At 40.8% G+C, this 13771-nt stretch overlaps 1 protein-coding gene across 12 annotated transcripts in view; it reads right to left on the bottom strand.

Moving 5' to 3' along the window:
* Nucleotides 1-13771, bottom strand: part of SLC45A1 (solute carrier family 45 member 1) — a 79355-nt gene that overhangs the window by 22960 nt on the left and 42624 nt on the right. For 2 of the 12 annotated variants that reach the window (XM_050714967.1, XM_050714966.1), the window contains exon 3: nt 11287-11397. The exons of the other annotated variants lie outside the window; for them this stretch is intronic. The gene's annotated coding sequence lies outside the window, so the exon portion shown is untranslated. The remainder of the gene's footprint in view (nt 1-11286; nt 11398-13771) is intronic. 12 annotated transcript variants of the gene reach the window in all.

The following is a 13771-nucleotide window of genomic DNA, read 5'->3' on the forward strand; positions in this document are numbered from 1 at the left end:
AACCACAGCACTTCTGCAGCCTGCATCAAACCAGCCTTGCCACACACCACTTCTCAGCACTGATGTTAGATGGTTGTCACCACATCAAAATACTGTCTTCTCCTGTCACAAGCTCTCATCCACAAAACAGCAGCCACTGCTCCACTTGCAGTCTATTGAGAGAGCAAACTGATTTTAGAAGCAGAATTCTTTAGCGATTAGAAGTATTGTTGTGGCCATGGAAGAAAACAGTAACATTCTTGTACAAAACAACCTGCTGGTGGCATCCCTTTTATTCATATTTCCAATGCCACAGCCACTGAAAGATCCTTCATGCTTCTGAGCAGCATAAGCAAAAATTAAGATTTGCTAGGCAAAGGATGAAGGGCAAGGGCTGGAAGGGCAGGAACAGGGGAAGGTCCAGCCAGGTACCACAACTGGTAAGAGAACATGAATAGGCAGGTCTGCCAAAGGGATCAGACAGGTAGGGCAAGAGACAGCTGTTGCCAGGAAGAGACAGTCAGCAGTAGTTGGAGTAGCACCAGCCACCGCTCACCCAGCTTCTAGTGCTCAGGGACAACAACTAAATGGGTTGTGGGACTTTAAGGAAGAAATTCTTTACTTTGAAGGTGGTGAGGCACTGGAACAGGTTGCCCAGAGAAGCTGGGGATGCCCCATCCCTGGAAGTGTTCAGGACCAGGTCGGATGGGGCTTTGAGCAACCTGGTCTAGTGGGAGGCGTCCCTGCCCATGGCGGGAGGGGGTGGAATTAGATATTTAAGGTCCCTTCCAACCCAAACCATTCTATGATACTATGGCTGTCAGACCACCCACAATCATTTGCTGCCTTTTTTGCTGAAGGCCCAGAGGCAGCCATCCCTTCAGTGATGTAAAGGTACCACTTGCTTAGTTCTAGTTTAACCCAAAAGCATTCAAGGAAGCAAGTTTTGGAGATGAATATGTACTGCTATGAATCCAAGGTGTTTCCTCGTACCTTCTCTGGGTGCAAGATGGTTTGCATTCATTAAACCTTTTTGTTTGGCCTTTCTATGGAAGAACTTCTGACAGCGTATTCATCTCCCTGCTCATTTACAGCTTCACGCTAGGTTCACTGTTTCACTTGCCAACAGCCATTATTTGCCTCTCTCAGTTCAGGACTACTCCTGTTTCTTGGAAGCCTCTCCTAGTATCCTTACAGTCCTTTTCTCTGAGATAAACATTAGCTCCAATCAAGTGAAACTCCATCAAAAAATGGGGTTTCAGTTCTGTGATGCCAGGTATTCCTTTTTCATTTTTTCTTCTTAAAATTCTTTTAAAAGCATGCTTCAGTTAGGTTCAGTGACTCCACAGTATCAGTCAGCCAGCTACCTGGTAACAGCAGTTTCTTTTTCAAGCATAACTAGACTATTTCTTTTGGACATACTAAGTCTGTACTAAAGACACACGCTGTGAAAGGTACTTGGGGGTTGGGGGCTGCAGCTTTAGGACATCCGAAGGCCAGAAGAATCCTGGAGCACAGATGAATCAACACTCAGTGAGTGACCCAGAGAGGCAGAGGCCTTGTGAATCACAACATTTTTGTCTGCAAAGAGTTCCACATATGCCCTCAACAAGTTATTCTCCACCTTCTTCAGAACAGCAGACATGATGTTATAGAAGCAAAGAAGTCAAAAAAAAAAACTATACTGTTGAGATCATACATTAATCCCTGTTCCTTCAGAAAGGCCAAGAACACAGATGCATTGCATTTCTGTGGGTGACCATGGGCATGGCTGCCAAGAGCTCCTTAGAGTAAGCTTGCAGTAGCAGTACAACTTGGTTGCCACTGACATGAGTTCTCAGAAGAGTTGCCTTATCAATATTGTAGATTGTAGAACACCCCCAGAAGCTATATCCCCTTCTGAAGAGATGGGTAAAAAAGGCTCTCAAAGAAAATGAGATGGACAAAATGAAATGAAATTAAAAATAGCAGAAATAATTTCATTTAAAAGGCAGAAAAGCTCCTTAGTTTGGACAACTTTAATTTGCCTCCTCCTGAGTTCCAGGACAAAGGAGGGGGGGTGGCAGGGCAGTGGGTGAGGAAAATCCAGAGCAGCATAGGTTACAGTAGAATAACTGTCAAGCCTGTCGCAAGTCAGTTTGCACAATTTCTGAGTCAGTGATGCTGTCACATATTGGACAGCTTTCCTTTCCATAGCACGGAGAAGCACGTAAGTTTCCCTGTGCCCAGAATGAACCGCTGCATATTTCTTACTCCGTAGGAAGAATGAACAGTCTAGCTTAATGTCATTTTTGACTACCAAAACCAGGGAGTAATACAGAGAAAAATGAATGTCCTTTTCCTATTCCACATTGAAGGTATATTGCCTATGATGTTGAACACAGTGCAAATACAAAGTATGATAAGAAAAAAAAGAAGCAAGTTCAGACAGGGTAAAGTGCATTTCAATAGCGCATTCTTAATGCTTACATGGTAAGAGGAGCTTACCACAAAGTATACCACCCTAGCTTCTTTTACATGTCAACTGAGCGGGTTACAAGTAAGCTGGTGGGAGGCTAATACAATATGAGACCATAAGGAAATCTCATACGTGCCAGTTTGCACAGTACCTGTATATCTGACTCTTAGCATGTTGTCATGACTTTAACAGCTTGGATAAATCCATTCCTGAATGTGGATTCACCAGAATCCTACACTGGCTACGTTACTGGATGCAATTAAATGTTTAAAAGGGCACTTCATTTTTTACTTAAAAGAAAGAAGAAAATAAATAATAATAAATAAAAAACCACACACAACAGAACACCATGAGCAATGAAAAAGTATTTTACTGCAGAATAAAAGTTGTAACAGCGCTGACCTATCTGTGTTAAAAATGAGCTTTCAATCCTTTGAGGAAAAAAATATCAACATAGCAAACAACTACACAAGATAAGAACATTAATTTTTAAATAAATAAGCATGCGTTTTCTGACAAATGCTATTAGAGCCCTTTGAAAGTCTGTACTTGCGGGGATATAACAAAGTACAAAAGGAGTTTGCATCCCATCTCATCCTTTCCTGGAGCAGAGAAAGTCCTCCCCTGTTGTTTTTCTAGTGCAAGGTAAGCCCATGATCCCAAAAACAATCCATTAATAAACAACTTCAAGATGCTCCCCAACAAGCGTGCCAGGCAACTACAATGCACAGCACTGCACACAAAGCAGAAACACTCCCATTACTAACAAATGCACAAAGCATGGCATAGTCTTGGACCACAGTCCAGGTATTGTTGTAAAAAAAATTATATATATTTTAACAAGCCAAGTCTTTAATAAAGAAGAAATTTGGTTTTAGAAAAACTGGGATACTGTCATGGTATAAACATAATATCAGTAATCTGTCAGCCCAGACTAGAGTTGCTATATGAAACTAAAACAAGATTACACTGTCACCTCAAACCTGAGAGCATAATTACTCAGAAAAATTTCACTAATGCCATGCTTATTGAAACCATTCTACTGTAGTCCAGTGAGTGTCCACTAGTAGTTCTTTTTCTCTCCCCCACCACTGATATACAATTGATTTGACACTTGCTTCAGTTCAGACATTCAATTTCCACAATAGTGGCTTAGTGGTTTGCTTTGTTTTCTGCAGTGACTGTCCAATAATCATTTTTATTTGCTTATGTAGGACAAACCAGTACTGTCCTCAGAATAATGAGGGCATTTGCATGGCTCCTGCCGTATCCAGAGAGGAACGCTCAATAGCTGGTCTGTTTCTGACAATGAATACACAACACAGTACAGAGAATGAGCCACTAGAGGGCACTTACAGAATTTAGAAAATTGAAAACGAATGTGATATCAGAAGGTTGCAGTCCCACAAAAAGTCTGAAGAGTCCAAGTGACGGGCTCTGTATTTATTTCCTAACCAGTTCCTGTGACCAATACTTTAAGATACGGATCAACGGAAACATAGTTTTCTTTACCAACCTCTGTTGTACCAGCAACTGAATGAAAGAAGTCTGAGAAAAACTCTTATGAATCAACGCACATGCAAGACTATATTGACTGGACACTTCTGGACAGACAAATGCTGAACAAAAGCGTTCACTGCAAGCAACTTTACCGCATGCAATATTGGTGGTCTACATTGCTGGGTGCAGCTTTGGGGAAAGAGGCACAGGAACATGCAAAGCACTGTGGCAAACTCACTGGAGTATTTAATTTCACTATGATGCCTCAAGTGCCCTACATATTTCACAAGAAACAGACATCATTACGCCCCAAAAACCTTGCAAGCTTTTTCTTTTTTCCTCTCTCTCTCTCTCTCTCTCTCTCTCTCTCTCTCTCTCTCTCTGAAGGGGACAAGCCACAGAAAAGTAGCAAGCAGTATAGCAGGAAAGCGGGAGTTAGAATCCTGGATGCATGAGCTTGCGGTCACCCAGAGCAGGCACAGGATATATAAGAACTAAACTCAGCTTTCATCTCAAGATGTAGCATAAACAGAGATCACTGTCTTCCCTGGTAAGTTACCTGAACAGCTTGATTCCTTGCTTCTCATATGATTCCTGTGAGCTCCCAGCCGTCACATCCTGTCATTAGCAAGATCAAAGCTTTCTTGGCTACCAAGTGTCTTATTTCTGCAATTCAGTACACTTCTAATCTTCTACTGAAGAAGGAAAGCAGAATTAAAGCAGAATTCACATCATTAGTGAGTTCTGGAAAACCTCAAATCACCGCTTTTGTGAAAGCCAAGTGCAGAGCAGCACAAGGATGGACTGGGCCACTGTTGCATTGAGGGCTGAAGGGAAGCAGCGATCAAGTGAAGCACCATACAGAGGGCAGACCTACAGCACCTGGTTCCAGGCAAGCATAGTGAACAGTGACCCACGCAGACCTGCCTTGCCAGCATTGGCCTCAGTAGGTCAGTAGGAAAGGCACGGTACCGCGTGGCAAGGGGTACCAAAGAGATGCTGCACCAGGCTGCATTCTCTAGCAGCTGTGCTGGCAGGGGCTCGAGGCTGACTAAGCAGTGCATAGGCAGATGAGGGGTATTACACGCTCATGAAGGAAAATCAGTGGGACACTGAGCTGTACATGAAGGGCACTGCAGGAAGATGGCAAGTGCACCTGCCTTTTACTAAGCACTTATTAAAATTTTGGTTTATAAATTGGCTGTGTACCTTCTCTAAATTGACTTTGGGAGCCTATGGAAAGCACTGTTCCACTTCCCTGTGTTTACCACAGGGGAAATGAGAAACCACCAGGTCCCTGGGGCTAATTACTTTCTTCAAAACTCAGCATTGCTCTGTGTTTCTGACTCAGTGCAGTGTTCAATTTTCTGCTGAGATTGTATCTATATCGCATTACAAGATGAGTTGCAATAGCACTTGATGTTAATTGCAGTGCACAGACTGCTCCCTTCTGTCCTTTATTCCAGCTATCAAGAAAAACCAGAAAGTCTGCTTCTACTGCTTTTAATTTAGCCTCTTCCATCCATACAGACTGCCTGTCAGACAGGAGAGGTAGGGGGTGTCATCCCCATTCTGCCTGAAAGTGTCTACCAACAAGGCAGAGACTACAAGGATGTCTACATGCCATCCCAAATGATCAGTTACACTGTAGAGACAGACAGATGCTGGGGTGTAGTACGGCCACTTGGTGTAAACAGATACATACAGGCACGTAATATTCCTGGATGGTCCTGGAGCTGATCTAACCATCCCCCTTGCATCTCTCTTCTCATACACCAAGGCAGAGGAAAAGGCAAAAATGAAATAACAGAAAAAAGGGCACCCCTATGCCACTCTCAGAGTCTCGCTGTCTCTTTCAAGGCCTGTCTTATGCACCAGAGAAATCCTCAAAGCAAGAGAGTACAGACGTGTACAGGCTCCCACAGAACACAGAAACAAGCAGGAGTTGTGCATCCTGACTTGACAAGTGTTTATGGTCAGCAAATTCTCCTGTGGGAACTAAAATTGCGTTCATTTGCTGGGTGATGAGTACAATTTACCTTTCCCTGGTAAAAGGTAATTTTAGACATAGTCAAAGGGATAAAGCTTTTTAGTATCTCACCCTTACTTTCTTCCCATCTGAAGAACCCATCTCTGACAGCTGTGTTCCAGCACACTATCATGGGATGCAACCATTCCTGAGATACAAAACATTTCCTAGCCTGCTGTTTCCTACTTTCCTTCCACCATGAGCAATTGTGATCTGTCATTTCAAGTGTTAACAAGCATTGCTAACTATCAGGCATCACTTGCTCTGTATTATATTTGCACAGGGTAACAATAATGACTTGTATAGTGCTCCACACTTTCAAGGCAGCATATGAATTACATTTGAACAAAATTGAATAATCAGTATACTGGAAAGCAATGTTCACAAAACAGCATTGGAGGTCTTGGGAGATCTTTTGAACACCTTCCTACTAAAAGGAAGACAGCCTTACTAGATAGCAGACCTGTGTCCCTTTTCCATAACAGGCTATTAGTGGACACTTGGGTAAAGAACAACAGATTGCTGCTATTCACTAGCCTGCTTTTTGCTACTTACTAGGTATTTACTCTGGTATTAAATTTGTTTGGCTTGTTCGGATAAGTGGAAGTATCTAATTGGTGCTCATTTCTCACTCAAAAAATGGTTAAAGGCCCATTCCCTGTTTGGCAGATCATTCTCATCCCTAAAAACGTTGTCTATTCTCCCCCACCAGCAGTAAAGAAACTCCTCTGACCAGAGTGCAGCCAGCAACATGACGTTTGCAGCCTGGTATTGCTCTGGGGTTAGCCTGCATTTTCTTAGGAAAAAAGGGAAAGGAACAGAACGTTATGTCCAATAAACATTTGCTAAAGCTCTTGAGCAAGATAAACGGAACAGGTAGCAAACAGTAATCCAGATTAACTACCAGCAAAGGCAAACAAACAGTATGCAAAGGTTTCCTGTACGTTGCTTGGATGACATTTCTATGTTGAGTCTGATACGCTGATATATTAATTGATCTCTCCAACAAGAGCCATGACCTTTGGATACAAAATAGGAAATTGGGCCTCAAAGTAATCTAATTAATCAACTGCCTGGTAGAATAAAAACAGGCTTGCTGTTAGTGTGATTTCTCTCTTTTTTGAGATTGTTTCCTCCCATGAGGAATAAGTGATTTTTGAAGGCACACAGTTACTGAGTTTCTCAGTAATATTATCTGCTCTTTCGGTGTATGACTAGCATGGCATGCCACGCATTCATGGCTTTAATTTTATATGAAAGCTTAGGTACACCTTCTTGGGCAGACTTATGTCTCAAAATCAAACATGTTGGAATCAGTAAATGAAAAATTGGTTCCACTAATCCGAGGCTCAGCCCCACAGAAACGTTTCCCCAGGAAGGGATCTGATCACAGCCTTGGGAAATCTTAACCAATAGGGAGTATTCTCCCTTCTCGGCCTGGTACAGATGAAGGCGACACTGGAGACAGAGTCTAGCTCTGGGGTCCACTTCTGAAGGATAACAATGAAAAATTTGGAGGAAAGAACAACAAAAATTATATGAGTTGCAAAACATTTTGCAATAATCTAATCAAAGAATTCCTGAATAAGACAAAAAGCAAGGGCTTCTCAATCAGCTGGTTCAACCATGAAAATTAAAGCTAAACAAATTCAAATTACAAGTAAAATGCATGTTTTTAAGAGTGAGAAGGGAACAATAATCACAAACTACCAAAGGAAGTAGTGGATATTCACGCCTTTGTGGAATACACGCATTAGTCAAACAGAAATCACTGGAGGGAAACATGGATGGAAGATGTTTTTGCTGTATGAGAATTCAGCCCACAAAGCTAATGGTCCTTTGCAGCCAGAAAGGTTAAGAGCTTTGCACTTATTTATTCAATCTCTTATTAAAAACAGTAAAGACATAGCTAGATCACATCCACTCTACACTAAGCTATTTTACCAATCTCTTGTCAAGTCCAAAAATCTCTTGGGGGGGGGGGACACGACTGGGTCTTGCGATCAGAGAGAAGGACAAGATTACTGCAAACATTTCTTCAAAGAGCCATTCTCATGGCTCTCCTTTTCACACCTTCCAAGATGCTGGACAACCTTCCCCTTCCTGAGCCCAAGTGACAAATACTTCCAGTCCTCACACGCACTTTTTTTTTTTAAATAAATAAAAATCCAAGTATACTGGGATAATAAAATGTGAGATCTTTTTGGCCTAGAGAGTAACGGACATCCTAAGAAACTCGAATGCAGGCCCATGTAAATTTCAAGTACCAAATCAATGTCTTCACCATGGGATACAGAGATCAGATTTCATAGCCAAAGAACAGCCATAAAGGATAGAGGTGAAATTTGATATTTGAGATTTATACTACACAAAATAGCCTTTGTCACTATCTTTTATTCACAGGCAAGTTGGACAGGAGAAAAATAGGTTTTATGGAAGTATCTTCCTGCAGATTAACTTGTTACCTACCTTTGCACAGCTTCTCAAGCCACCCTCTTGTCTAAGGAGAAATACTGCTACCAAATGTAGTCCATGAACCTCAGACAGGCCCTGCCCTCTACTTTCCATGGATCATAGCAACCATAAAACCTGGGCACCTGGCTCATGGACACAGAAGCACATAGTTTTAATACTGCTCCTGGAAACTGCAGTTACTACATTCTCCCCAACAGAAGAGATGATTAGAGCTAGTCTGTTCCTAAGCTTTATGGCATACTGCTCCACATTGAGCCTGGACATCCGCCCAGAATTTCTTCCCATGTATGAAATACAGTAGGGTAGAAACACACAGATTCTTGTAAGACCTTCTATCTATCTTATCAATAAAAGGGAAGAAAACATATTTTAACCTGAGGAGTCAATGTCCATGACCTCTTACAATGTTCCCTTTAATTTTAAAATTAAGCCATTCTAGCAAGCCAAAAGAGAGACACCCCACCCCCCCACTTCCAATATACACACTTTCTCCGTTACACTCTGGTCAAATCTCACTGCACAAATTTGTCTCAGTGAGTATGTTGCACCCTCTTCCACACTCCATTCTAGGATTTTGGGTTACCTTGTATTTTTTGTCTAATGCCCTGTCCCCTGCCTGTCTAATAATGGCAGCATTGCTGTGGACATGTGTTTTCTGCCACTAGTGACCACAGCTAAAACAACCTCTGCAGTAGTAGCTTTGTACGGGAAGACATAGATAGAATTCTGATGTGCTTTTATTACACATCGTTCCAAGAATTGCCAAGCTGGAAAACTGGCCTAAGCAAACATCACATCTTTAAGGTATTCTCAGAAAGCATATGCATCTTAGATTGCCTCCACTTGATATAGCAAAAGAATCTTCGGTCAGATCATCATTTTCATCTTTGTTATTCTTCACCAAAATGGAATTTGCTTGCCTTTGCAATTCTGCATAAACCCACCAGCACTTAGACACTGCCTAGCTTTGTGCACTCCTTCATGGATACTTAAGAGACGAAATGCACCTCACTGGTAGAATTTTTTCATGTGTTAGCTCAGCATCAGCTAAAAGCCCTGACAGAAGATTTCTAAGAAAGGGTCAGGAAGGAAAAAGTTATATTACATGGACTGCCCACGTTCAAAGCTGATCATCAGAAACCTCTATTGTAACCTTCTTCTGTGGTCAGTCGACTGAAGTCATGATCTCCATGTCAGCTAACGTATATGTTAGAACAGCTGTTTACCTCTGTTTTGCACAGAGCATGCACCTATGTAGCAACATAACTATTATGTAACAGTAAGTCAAACTAAAACAAGTCAGATTGCTTAATCCATCAAATGTGTTGACAAGATTTTTACTTCTATCACCTGATAATATAATTGCTCAATTAGCTCCACCTGAATGCCTTGGCTGTGGTAGAGGAATGTTCCCTTGCAGGTCATGGTAAATCTGAAGATAGGAGGCAAGTAAACAATACAAAGGTAAACGCTTTCTCTACAGCGAACCAGATGCACCCTCCAGTTGTATTTTCTTTACTGATCTGCTCCTTGCTCTACTGTTTTAGTACAGAACAGGCACCCAACAAATAAAACCATAAGAGCAGTCAAAAACAGTAACAGAGGAGGCCCCCCCAGTGCGATCTAATCCCAAAACTTTCGTAGCAGATTCAAACCTTACATGGATATTTAGTTTTGTATTTCTGACATTCCACAACACTCTAGTTTAGGTAATCTCCCTATTGACAGGGCTTTTGAAACGTCTGCTGCATCACTGCGCGTTATACTCTCTCTTTCCTTCAGCCAAGAGGCAAGTGGAAAAGATGCCAGTAAAAGTGGTGCTTGCTGATCATCCTGGAGCATAGTGGATCTTATATTATGGATCTGCACATCTCTCATACATGAACAGACCATAGCACAGAGAGTTTGGTTGCAATAAACATGGACTGTAGGTAGGTACAACTTGCTGGGCTTTATAACTAATCCTTTAGACTTGACAAGAAAGTAATTGCTTCTGCTGCAGAAACAACTTCACCACGTACCATAACCACGTAGATCATGAGAAACTAATTGTATCATAGCAGTCAAAGAAAGCATGGTTACCAGAGAAATCTGTGTTTGTAATAGATTGACTACTATGCAGGAAGGGCCTGGCTCCAAATGAATTCATGCGACATACGATTCTTTTCTAAATAGTTCTTGTTCTGCACTCTACATCAGAGTCCCTACTTCTGCCCACCAGTAATTCACCACCACTAATCCAATCCGTGACCATAAAATCTGACTTGTTCAACATTTTCCTCTGGATCAATACTGACCCTTGTCCTCTTTCCCTCACACCATGAAGGTGACAAAGCATTTGTTTGGATAGTGGCTTTCCCAGGCTCCTACTTCTGCATCACACTGATCTCATGCTATACAGCAAGAAAGACTGTCAGAGTTTGGACAAAATAATCATCATTCACCATGCTGGTTTTGGGGCCTATTTTTAAACAATATTAGTAAATACACTTTCTCCCTTTGTTTTTCAGGCATTTTTCCTTTTGAGGTAAATCATTAATGTATGCTGGGCTGTGAAAAAAGACCCTAATCTGCACATCCTTTATCTGTGTATTATCTGGGTCTAATTTTTTTCCTTCCCTAGTGATTTCACAGCCTCTCCCACATCTGTAACACCAGGTTTACTAACAATCCTCACTGGAGACAGGAAATAATTTTTCATACAGGATCATTCATGAAACCAGCATGAGCAAAGATCAAGAAAATATGCTGCAATAAGTGGGAATTCTTCAGGGTATAGAACCTTAAAGAAAATCAAGGGGTCAAGAGGTGAGTAAAGATCATTATTGCAGCAAACAGCATATACCTTAATCATGCACTCTGTCATCTAGTAGGTTGCAGTGGAATACAAAATGAAGCAACAGCAGTTGAGTTTATAACACTCTCCCTCCAGTGTCCATGTCAAAACCAAGTTCTCCTGTACAGATAACAATTGTGTTGTGTTATTTAGTCGATCAACAAGCAAAAAGAACATAATATTCTGCAATAAATTAAAATAAGCTTCAGAGACAAGCTTCAATTATGCTACAGCTGATTGAATGACTGACTTGAGGACCATCTCCATGCTATTTCAGAAGTACTCCAAATAAATTCAGTATATATTGAGGTGAAACAATAAGAGACGTAGCTCTGTTTACGTTATAGCTATGTCCTGCTTAGTCTTGGGATGAATTACATTTAAGGTGCGCAATTATCTTCCTGAAAATCCACGTAAACCATGACATGTTCTGCCCAAATTCTGAGATAACATACCTTTATTAAAGTAGCAATGTTTCAAGAAATGGGTTAATTTTCTTTAGTACACCGAACACAAAAGCTCCATATTTAAGTTGTGAACTCGGAGGTTATAAATAAACTAGGGATTTTCTCATGGCATGAGAGAGATAAGAGATATTCTCCAGCAGAGCCAGAGCTCACATGAAGAAAAATCTAAAGGCATGAAAATAAAATCACTGAAAGTAGGCTGAAGCCTAATTTGGCCAAAAGGAACACAAATCTGATCTTGTGGAACCATCTGCATCACAATATCTCTAGGGAATCTGCTCTCTCTCTCTGGTCTGGTACCTGCTCCAGGACACATCCTGCCTTGTGACCAGTGATCCCAAGATTCCCCCCCACCCCACCCCAGACTGGAAAAAGCTGAGGCTGCTGACTCAAACCAGTAGCCTTCCCCTCAGCTAGCCCTGCAGAAGGGAAAAGGGTCAAAGCAGGATTCCTCCTTTTCACTCAAGGCCTGCAGAAAAATTTCCTAGACTGCACATGAACTTTAACCTTTCAAGTTTTGCTTTTAATGACTAAGTACGTGAATGGAGCAACACATCCTTTACTTCCATCCATAACCCAAAGGCTGTAGGAAAAAGCACTAAGCTACGACAAAATATATAGCACATTGAATTTGGTGTGTGATGTCAGCTATACAGAGTACAACAAAATCACTGGCTGAGTAATTAAATACTGCAGTTGTATATAATATATGGACAACTTATGACTATTGTCCCTTTGCCAGCCAGGACAGAGGTCAGGGAATGGGAACAACTAGATAGAATTTCTGTTGAAATCAATGTTCCATTTTTACCAGAACGTCAGATGATGTTTTAAGAGTTTTGGAAAAAGCTGTAAGTATAAATCAAATAAGTTTTATTCTTAGTGTTCTGGATGAGTGTAGGTTTGGGATTTGGGGTCAGAGGGGATATGGTAATTTTTATGATAAATATATTTTCCCTCCCTGCTCTATCATGAAGCTTCTCAACTCCTGTCATATGCTGCTGGAAATTTTAAGTGTACAGTTTAAAAATTACATCACTTAGAACACTTTTGGTTCCTGATAATAAAAACATTGACTCAAGTATGCAAAATTTCAGGATTAGGCTTTAGATTATCTGCAAGAAATAATCATATGTTAAAATAACATATCCTATTTAAAGGTAATTGGCATGTTTGAATGAGTATGAATAACCCTCTTAAGATATAGATCACAGTTCTTAAATACATAATCTAAAACACCTAAAAGAAAAAAAAAAGCCACACACCACCACCAACTTTTAGCCCTCCAAAAGCAAATGCAGTATAGCATGTGGGAGTGACATTCTCCGCCTTTATTCATAACAATAAGTACAGATTTCCACATCTGTGTAGAATGTCTCCTGTGAAAGCTACTAATGGGGACTGGTTCACCATGGTCTTTGAGAACATTGAAAAGTTCTCTGCAGTTATTTACTGTGACTCCACATTTAACTTTGCCACATTTTGTAGCACAGAACTTCTAACACAGAAATGCACAATTTACATTTTTGCCAGATTAACGTTACTCATGTTGTTCTCTGGGTCCCTGCTACACTCAATTGCAGTGATGAAAGTGACAAAAATTTAAACTTGCAATAATCTTTTTCCAGAGCACTGGGTGCAAACATATGGTGTGTATATATAATTGCTCTATTGATCTTCTAATCTCAATAAATGTATCTTGACAGGAAACCCCAAGTAAAATGATTTAGAAAATGATAATCCAAACTGCAGGACTGATTTAACGTACCTGAATTTTGCATGAAACGATTACTGAAATACGAAAAGCAAGCAAAAGTACAAGATATCCCTTAGCCCTATGCAAATATGTAAACCTTGCTTATTTCGAAACATAGAAGGGGTTTCAGTCTATACAAGAGAAAAAAAACTATTGTTCCACTCTTTATAGCGGAGCCCTATTGAGGGCACTCAGCAAGACTGCACATACATTTTTCATGTATTGTATGCCAACTTAAGCAACCCTTGCTGTCTGAAAAATCAAGTATTTT

Source organism: Cygnus atratus, chromosome 21 (assembly GCF_013377495.2).
Source record: "Cygnus atratus isolate AKBS03 ecotype Queensland, Australia chromosome 21, CAtr_DNAZoo_HiC_assembly, whole genome shotgun sequence".
NCBI lineage: Eukaryota > Metazoa > Chordata > Aves > Anseriformes > Anatidae > Cygnus > Cygnus atratus.